The sequence below is a fragment of the Liolophura sinensis genome, chromosome 1 (assembly GCF_032854445.1).
Source record: "Liolophura sinensis isolate JHLJ2023 chromosome 1, CUHK_Ljap_v2, whole genome shotgun sequence".
In the NCBI taxonomy this organism is placed as follows: Eukaryota; Metazoa; Mollusca; class Polyplacophora; order Chitonida; family Chitonidae; genus Liolophura; species Liolophura sinensis.
The window spans coordinates 74,425,140-74,436,135 of record NC_088295.1 but is presented as its reverse complement, the minus strand read 5'-3'; positions in this window follow the sequence as shown (position 1 = coordinate 74,436,135).

Sequence of the window (10,996 nt, the reverse complement as noted above, 5' to 3'; positions counted from 1 at the left end):
CTATACATCCGCTGAAAGAAGACCCCATTGTGACATTGCCGACATAAAATTCGTGCACAACTCGTATGTATCGCCAGTGCCCTAAGACAAATGAGAGCGCGAAACAGGAAGCACAAATAACTAAAAATATGATCTAAACAGCGTCAGCCACGCTTGCCGATGGACAAAACCAAACATAACCGAAAGGAAACAAAATTGGAATATTCAAAGTTCTTGCTGACCGGTTTCGTGGTGTTTTACGCTTATTTCCCGTAAATGTTCACTTAATATGCAGTATGCATTAAATACGGTTGAAATATAAATGCACGAGCCCAACCCACTTTGGCTGGACTCACAAACTAGTCCGGTAGTCTTCAGTGTCAGGAGGTAATATTGTATGAACTCCAATAGATCATTAAATAGTATTGACCACGCTGTCTTTGTGCCTATGGCGTAAAAGATTGCGAGATTCTCCTTTCTCCTATCCTAAAGAATCAAATATCTAATCATATTAGTTCACAATATGGTCACCCCAATAGAGGCACGGCTTTTCCTTGGTTATTTTTGTTGGCGCATTTTACTCTGTCTCTCCGTCTTTTAACAACTTTAAAAATGGAAAATGTTTTGAACAGCAAGATATTTGGTGCAGATTCTACTTTGTCTTAGCCTTGAGCCAAGCACACTTTCTTTCCAGGTGATTTTTAAACGATTGTTCACCATTGTGAAACGTTATTGGACATTGTAAATACAGAAAACAGATACTGCAAAATGTGTTAGTAAAATTTAGACGTGCTAAAAATCAGATCTTAATTTGCTCTACCGTGTATACAAAAGGGTCAAATCCAAGCAGTCGTTTTTCCGTTTTATTCACAGCATTATTTTCAAAGTAAAATGACCAGGACAGCTATGCACATTTAATAAACTGTAGTTCAATTAAAACTGATCATTTTTATACAGGAATGGCAATTTACATTCATGATCAGACTTAGAAACATTTATGCTATATTTCAATAGACTTATTTCATCGGGACCAAAAGCTGGAGAATATTACTATGTACCACATGAAAGACATGTGTGCCAGGAACACATTCTGCCTGGTAGGAGTGAATATTAGTTAGTTTCAAATAATTTCCGCGTTATTTATTTTATTGGTGTTTTACGCCGTACTCAAGAATATTTCACTTATACGACGGCGGCCAACATTATGTTGGGAGGAAACCGAGCAGAACCCCGGGGAAACCCACGACCATCCACAGGTTCTGCGCCACTAAGGAGTTGTACGTAGGGGTTTTAATATTAAAAACATATATGACCATATGTCACAAATAACTGACTAAGAGATAATTTTATAGCTTTAAAATTTTACTAGAGAGTGTGTCGTTTTCTAATGGTTAAATGTGCTTGCTTTACAATCGATAGGACAAACAAGGTGAGATTGGACAAGAAATCTGTACACTCTTCCCGCTCTCGCTCCCTCTGGGGACCTAACATCAGTTCAAAACCACTTTCTTCCCCCTCATGTGTTGTTCATGTGTCTGTGTCATGTGGAAGTGTTCGCCAATATCTGGCCAAAGCTCGATGGTTTAATCCTAGCATTCTGGTTTCCTCCGCTCCTGAAACTGACCACCATCGAAGAAGTGAACAATACTCGAGAATAGCGGTAAATAACAATGAGTGAAATCAATAAAAACAAGAATGCAAAAGAGTGGTGACTATAGCAGCTATGAAGATGAGATGAGAGCGCAAATGCCCGAACAGCAGCAAAGATCAGATTTCAAAATGCCACGAGGAAATCTCAGATTAACTGTCTAATCACCAAGATCACCGTTCGTCATACTAACATTTATTTATATGGGCACCTCTTTTAATAATTGTATTGCTCGGACAGGCCACCAACGCTACAAATATCATCTTATGACAAGCACCAATAAGCGATCTTGCACTAACTAAGTTGTTAAAGTACTTTTGGGATTGTTTTATCGATTTGGTGACTTTTCTACAGGTGCGCCCTGTATGTAGCAATACACTCTTTATGTATACTCATTAAGGAGCCACTTAGCAAGTTCGTCTGTCCTATGATAACGATTTCCAATAGCCCGGGGGCTGAATGACCCATCCCTCCGTGTATTAATATGGCGTCGCTCTCTTTGTCTCTCACTGACTCGACCATCTTTCCCGGCAGTCAACTTGCTCATTCCACCATGGACAGACTGCTGATATCGTTTATCCTGGCCACGTGTGTGGCGCTTGTATCCGCTGGAGGAGGTTATGGTGGTTACAAAGGCGGTGGTTACGGATACCAAGGTGGTAATTATAACAACGCCCCAGCTCCGGTCCCGGCTCCCGTCCCAGCTCCCGTCCCGGCTCCAACTCCTGCACCAGTCGTGACGGCCAGTAAGTTGAATTGCCATCATTATATAATTGGGAACCTTTTCCGTCTAAAGTAAGGGAAGAGCTACTCCGTTAGGACTAGATCACGTAGTATTTGTCCAATCTGACACACTGTAAGATGTATTGGTAGTTGTAAAATTTTCTGCTTTATTTGAGTTTTCATCGATCACTTGGTAAGAAATGTTATTGCAATTATAGTACATGTCCAACCCTGCTGAAATCTAAGTCTGCGTTTGGAGGTAAGACGTCCTCCGTGTACACAAACATGGGCCATGCCAATATTGTCATTTTGCGTGCCAATATTGTCATCTTATGCAAGTTTTTCATTCTTGCCAACGACGTGACCACGGACGTTTTACGTATTTTGTTGTCATGTTAAACTGAATGTAATACATTTCATGGAATTCTGTGTGCATCGATGTGTATTAACAAACGCTGTAAATCCTTGCAATTTTTCAGTAGTACTAGAAAATAGAATGTATTTACATGTATCTCAGCAATAGCTTCAGATATGTTTCTGTGAGTGTCTTCATGTATTACAGCCTGTCTTTTACCAAAGCGATAACAATAATTACATATACACCAACATCAGCCGATAAATAACTGTTTTGTTGTCCTCTTTTGTAGCTTGTATAAGTTCTGGGGGCATGTGCACGGCATCCTGTACTTTGGGGACTTTCACTGTGGCATCGTCATTGTCCTGCGCCGTTGGTTCTTGCTGTCTGTCAACATAGTCAACGCCAACATGCCATGAGATGAAATGAGGGTCCTTCCAGGCAATATAAAACTAATAACGATATTGGAAAAGCAAATGCAACCATTCTTTATTCGCATTTACATATGTTAAACGGCAGTATATTTTGCTATGTGTTTTTACAAACGGTACATCTTCCATAATAAAAATTTTGTGTTTTATTTCTGGTTGTTTTATTTACTTGTGTTTTATTCAAATATGGTAAATGCAAAGTTTAAAAAAGGGCGTATTTTGTATCTCTTACCAGAGGACCAGAGGAGCCTATTTCAGAAAGCGTACGTGAACATACGGATGATTGGGGTTTAATACCACATAGGCAGTATTTCAGGCATATCGTGGCGACAAAGCGTACGTAGAGCTAAGTGCTCGTAACTACAATGACGACTATACTTACACTACTGTTTGCTATAGAATTTACCAGCACACAAACATTTGTCGACGAAAAGAGGATTTTCAGACCCCGGTGTCGGCCAGAATACTCGTGGCAAACATTTGAAATTGTTGTCCAAAAACGATTTTAGCAGACAAGCACGATACGGTCAAGGTTATGTGACCGCAACATGGCCGCTGCCATTTTGTTTATACTTACAACGTTTGGGTCCAATAAACAAAAACAAAAACAAAAAGCGCAACACGAGGTGCGGTTTTATTTCCGCCCTTGGACAGGGACTGCAGAATTCTCCACCTCAGAGTTCGTATGGCCTCTGGAGACGTCTTTGTCAAAGACGATCGCGTGGCTGCCATAGTTAGACTACTCAAATGGCGTGCACATATGTACGTCACATCTCGGAAAGTCCGTCAGTAACTTGCCAAATGTCAATGGTTTACCCCGGCATTTAGTTTCCTCATTTATTAAACTGTCCTCTATCGCAAGAGAGGGGCCTCCGTGGCTCAGCCGGTTAGCGCGCTAGCGCAGCGTAATGACCCAGGAGCCTCTCACCAATGCGGTCGCTGTGAGTTCAAGTCCAGCTTATGCTGGCTTCCTCTCCGGCCGTAAGTGGGAAGGTCCTACAGCAACCTGCGGATGGTCGTGGGTTTCCCCCGGGCTGTGCCCGGTTTCCACCCACCATGATGCTGGCCGCCGTCGTATAAGTGAAATATTCTTGAGTACGGCGTAAAACACCAATCAAATAAATAAATAAATCTATCGCAAGAGTACAATGTTTACAAAAAATCAATCAGTAAAACGAAGAAAGTTATGTATACAGATTATTATCATTCCTCAATGGGTTGACGAGATACTCCAGATTTCACGCACGACCAATTTCATGCGCTGGTCTTTATATAGGTAAAGAAAAAAGGAAAACAGGAAAGAAATGGATATTCCCAAAGCTATGCCCTTTCTTGACTTCCAGGTGTGAAATATTCATACAACCGAGGAATCTTTCATATTGTGTTTCTTTTAACCCGAAGTATATATTTTATTAGTTAACTTTATAATATATTTAAAAACTGAATATTTGTCATTTGTAAACGTAAAAATTATACAAGATAAACTCCTTCAACGCTCGTGATCAAAAAGTATTTATTGATTAAGTAATCGCTTAACAACTCTTCCGAAGAACACAACTATGTTTCAAATGGTTTTTTCAACATCACCCACACATAATCTTCAAACCCTAGGAAGAAGAGTGCAGATATTGTTATGTCCATACCAGTCCACAGCGTTACAGCTAAAAAGTTTTACGACAAGCTGCCAACACTGGACATATATACATGAACTGTAATACTAAAACTTCAAATTACACCAGTGCCGACAAAAATTCAACTTGACTAAGGCTGTGGCCTGTACAACTAAGGATGTATACATAAAATACAAGCAGTATGCGAAAGAAAATCTGGGTTTCCCCCGGGCTCTGTCCGGTTTCTTCCCAACATAATGCTGGCCGCTGGCGTATAAGTGAAATATTCTTGAGTACGGCCCACTGCGTAAAACCCCAATCAAATAAAGAAAGAAGGAAATTCGTGAAACTGCTTATAATGTTGCAACAATCTATAGTAACCACATGTTTTTGTTTACATTTGTAAGACTTTAATCTGTCTCCAACAATGGGGATCTTGTACAGTCGTAGGACCTACTGTGTAATGATTGAGTACTAACTGACCAACCTGGGGCCACACTCTGTCATATCGCCACGAAAATACAGATGTCAAAGTTGTACAGGTGTGCTCAGTTCATAAATGAATCCATTCACGTCAAAACACGGACAACAGAACAAAATACTGTTCAACAGATAAGCCCAGTTGTATGCATACTACCAGTTCTTATTGTCACATTTGTATTGTTTCCGGCTTGTGACTGTAGTTCTCTGTGCACATGCCCTGTATATGACGCAAATTCACATGTATAGCTGTGATACTGCGAAAACTATATACAACATCTATCGTTCAGTGAATTCTACTGAATTCAATTTTGTTATCGACAACTGATATTCTAGCATGGAATATTCTAGCTGAATACTGATTTCACTCAGTCGCCGAGAACATAGGTCTACCTTGCGTCTTTCTAACATCATTTAAAACTGTCGGCTGCTTCTCTTTGCAGAATTTCGTCCTATTTTTGTATTTTACCGTCGATTTAGGAAACTGGCCTTGCGATTATTGACCTGGAATGTCCTTAATGGTTGACGGCTGGTATACGAATGTCTATTTCGACGCGTAGATTCAAGTGGTTTTATTCTCAAGCCTTTCATAGAGAATCGAGAACATTAGCGGACGGACAAATGAGATAGAACAGAATAGTGTGTGCCACAAATAAGAGACATGTACAAAACCTAAGTATTGCATGCAGTATTAAAGGTTACATGAGACGCTCGGTTTTTATTTCCTAATAGGTAATATATAACGTGGCTGAACGTGACTTCATGTGATCTGAGCTAATGTTGAAAAACAGATATATAACATTAAATTCATAGCGCTTATATTATAATAATAATTTAGTTTCGTCAGTAATCTGATGAGTCGTAAATCAGTTACAATCGCATGCCTAGAATTGCTATGTGTATCGCCGTTGATATTTTCAAATGTATCAAGTGGGTATAAATCTGGATTTAACTTAAAAGAGGAACTGGCAAGGACATCTGAAGACAGATATGTGACGGCGTGTGATACTGGTGATACAATTGGGCGGAGTAGTCTGGCCAGACGAAAATCGCCAGGACACACCTTCACAGACCCATGCACCTATCTGCACAGATGTTTTCACACACACAGGGATCGAAAAGTGAAGTTACGAATTCGATCAGTTAATACTGACTGACTATAAATACCTATAATGAAATAATTATAATGTAAATTAGGTGCATAGTACAAGTCGAATTTTAGGCGACCTTGACTGTAGAAAACAACATACTTTTGTTGGGTCATTGGATTGTATTCCAATGAATTATGACAAGGAGGATTGTTGTTTTGGTGTACATTTTATGGAACGATGCAAATGTCTAGATACATGCCTGTGTGTGAATAAAACATGTGTTTAATTGTAAAATATTGGATTTTCTATCAAACGCCTTCCTTGAGAGTTTCTTAACTTTTACAATGAGAACAATTCCTTCTTCCGTCCAGATATTTTGCCGCTTCAAAGCTGTGCCTAAATACACTGAAAACGAGGTTTTGAGGGCTGCATCTATGCATCGCATTGAACACAATCGCTACGTTGGGTATGTGGCATATGTGAGATAGATAAATGTATTTCGATTAAAGACAACTTATAAACTATCATAGTGTTTGATACAGACACTGTTTCTCTTTACATGGCTCCGTATTAATTTATAAATTGATATGCGTTATATTTCTTTGGTGGTTTTTCTTGTTTTGGAAATTTGACAATGCGATTATTGACATTTAATCTTCATTCTGGACGATTGAATGAATGAAAACGTATGACTGGACGTTTGAAGATTGGTACACAAAGATCTGATACGATGCCCAGATATATTAACCATGTATCGGACAAGGTTATTGCCTATTCAAAAGGTCTATTTTATTCATTTTTTATCTTTTCTTTCGCCTTTGTCTTTGCGCGTATGCTTTTCATCATGTCAACCTGCTGTTAATAGCATAATGTCGTAGGCTGCTGTATAAACTCTCTTGGCCATTTCCATTGTTTCTTTGCATGTTCGTGCGTTTGTTCGGAAGAAATGTATATTAATTTTAATTACTGGTAAATTGACATATAAGCCTACATAACAAAGAACACCTAAATAAACTGCTTCTGCATTGAGTAACTATGGCTATCTTTAGTTAATGAAACACCATAAGTCTACTAGATCACTATAGATAGTTCTTCATTTGAAAATGAATATAATTACGACAATTCTTAAGCGAAATGACCAATAGTTGGTAGAGCGTCCGCTTCCGGAGCGGTAGATGCAGGCTCAATCTTAGATCGAATCACACCTAAGACCTTTAAAGAGAAAGTTGTAACTTCCTCGCTTGGCGTTCAGCATGAACGACTGGTTGATTCGTATCAGTATAATGGCTCGGGCGACTTACTTGCATTCCGTAAGGCGTCTCAGTGAAGCAGCACTAGATCTAAGAGCGGTGGAAATCAGTCCTGCAACAAGGAGGTACATTACATACACACTAGGGATTCCTTCGTCGTCATATGACTGAAAAATTGTTGAACATGACGTTAAACCCCAAGCACTGACTCTAAGAACGGTGGAAATCCGTCCTGCAACAAGGAGGCACATTACGTGCACTCTCAGGATTCCTTCGTCGTGATATGACAGAAAAATTGATAAGCACGACGTTAAACGCCAAGCACTCAATCATAAGTAAAATGGGGAAGGCGGAAGGGACGGAAGATGCCCCACCCTCCACCACCCATCCCCCGACCCGCTGCACACACACAGCAACGCACACGCACACGCACAATGGCTAGTCTGGGGTTGTTTTGTTTGCCCCCTCTCTCAGATTTGGTCTTGAGCAATATTTATTTATTTATTTGATTGGTGTTTTACGCCGTACTCAAGAATATTTCACTTATACGACGGCGGCCAGCATTATGGTGGGAGGAAACCGGGTCTTGAGCAATAGTCTCCTCAATAAAATCTGATAGAATTCTAGCATGTATCCTAATCATTGCATTACTAAATAGTCGTACAAGTTGTGTGTGTTTACTGTTATTCTTTTGTGAGGACAGGCATACGCACACTGGCCACCGTCGTATAAGTGAAATATTCTTGAGTACGGCGTAAAACACCAATGAAATAAATAAATAAGTTTACCGTTATTCGTAGCATTGCCTAAAGATGGTCAATAGCGTTTCTCTGGGTATCCAGGAGAGTGATGTCAAAACGCCCCCACATTCCTACAACGATCCCTGTGCTCTGGTGCTGTGTACTGAATGATCTGTTTTGTCACCAGTTAGGTTTAAATGAGAAAGGGATTGGTTGTATAGTTAGAAAAACAGGTAAGGCAATGCAAACAGGTAGAACAGAAATCGTTATACATGACGCAGGTATAGAGTTAATTAAAACAATCTGTCAATACCTACCTTCTGCCAATTTATAAACTCCCTATTTTCAGATTTTGTCTTTCACTTTTTTGTATCATTGGCGGAATACCGTTCTGTTTAGAATGAATGCTTTGCTGGTAACGTTGGCCGTTATGACCGTGTGCGTGTGTCTGGCCTCAGCCGGCACCGGTGGTTACAAAGGAGGTGGCTACAAAGGCGGTTACAAAGGTGGCTATAATGGAGGTGGTGATAACTACGCCGCAGCCCCAACACCCGCGCCTGTGACGACACCCGCCGCGGCCGCGGTACCAGCGCCTACTCCTGCTCCCGCGGAACGTAAGTTAATCTTACTGTACTTAACCTATAGCTAGGTATGTAAAAATCCACATTTAGAAGCACATAAAGGCCTTAAAATAACACTTTTGATGCTAATGCTTAAGTTTTTGTAACAAGAAATTAACTGAACTTTATGTGGCACAATAAGGTAAATGAATCAATCAACATCAAGCAGCTTGTGGCATTTGAAAAGTGTCAATTAAACGTTAGCGGGAATACAGTAAATGGCTTCATTTAAAAATGCATGAAATTTTACCCCACGTCCCTATGTCCACGAGCCCTAGGTGGCAACTGGCGTTAAAAAGCTCTCTAATGGCAGTTAAAGTGGTCTAACATGACGTTCATTAGCCTTACTTTATTTTCCACCATCTGCAATTCACTTGTGGGGAATATTTCCCAGCTAATTGCCGCTAACCGTGTGAAAAAGACTTTGGTACGAAATTAAATCTGTGAATTCGTCAAAATTCGGAAAAGAAAACGTTAAAGCATTTTGTGGGAAATACATGTGTATCGCATTGATGAAATGTAAAGTATTGTAAGAACCTGCAGATGGTCGTGGGTTTACCCCGGGCTCTGCCCGGTTTCCTCTCACCATAATGCTGGTCGCCGCCGTATAAGAGAAAAACACCAATCAAATAAATAAATAAACAAATAAACAGAGCATATAAGTGCCTCCATGTCCCATGCATGTAGGGAGAAAATTCACAGAGCATTTGTCGTTATTCATTTCACGTAAAAATATTCATCGTGTGTTCCGTGTTCACAATGTAAGAATGTGTGCACTTGCAGTTGTATACCGTAAAACAAATCACACATTTAACCATCATTGTTAATATGGATGGAGTGGGAGTAAATTTAGATATCGTAAGATACAATCTTATACCCGTTGTCAACCATAACAGAGATTCCAAGCCAATAATCCCAAGACCATTTTTCAAAACAACGTTTTACAAAAGCAGCAAAAGAACGAAAGTAAAAATTACTGAACATTTGGAAGTGGGTCTTGCGATTATCGACCTCGGACCCGTCTTGATGCACTACGAGTGATTCATGAATGTCGGACTTGACGCTTAGATTCAGATGTCTTCTAAACATTTATTTTATAATTTCGTATTTTTCCAAGGTTGAGCAAATTTGCTACCGTACATGTTGTACATGTCACTGTTGGTGCCATATGTTACAGGATGCATCAGTGATGGCGGCGGAATCTGTGCAGCATCCTGTCCATTGGGAACATATACTGTGGAAGACACGAGCTACAGCTGTGACGGGAACGGCAGTGGTTCCGTCTGCTGTCTTCCGGCTTAGTCACAACCAATGCACAAATCCTCAACTAAAGTCACTTTAGAAAACTGTATCGTCAACCATTGTACTGTACAACCAATACCGCGGAAACCAAGGGACATCCGGGAATATATTGTAATCGGCTTTCCTGCCATGGGTCTGGAAATGTCGAGTAAATAATAAAAAAGTGATCACCATTTTCGTCAGATATAAATTAATCTCTAAATCTGTATAGAGTCTATATCTAAAGGTGTCGACTTCAAATTATTTCGGTCATCTAGCCTTCAAGTATAATGCAATCAGAATCATAACCCCGTGCATGCTCTGGTGTCTGATCAGTGGGTGATCAGTGAGGATAAGGGCCGCCATATTCATTATCGTGGGAATTGTAAATGGAGGTGACAGATGAAAGAGTTGTTGGATGTTGGATTCCATATTGCCCCTCAAATAGCGCAAGATATTTTAGTCCATCGAATTTCTTATTACAAGGAAACCCTTACATGCTAAATGTTAATGTGTATATGTAGTTCCATTATTTAGCTCAATGCTTAAACTTCGTAACTTCGTAGCCAAAAATGGAATGCCAATGCCACAGTTCATCTGTTCCATTATCAAGTGACTTGTGTCTCTGTAGAAATCAAATTGTGATGTAACCCTCAGATATCTGTCCAAAAATTCTTTCACCGGTACATGCTTATATATACAGGTGCATAAACACGTACTTACGTGCGAATTGCAGCCTGTATGTTGTGTTTTGTGAAATGAAAAAGCAGCCTGAGAGGGCAGTCTAA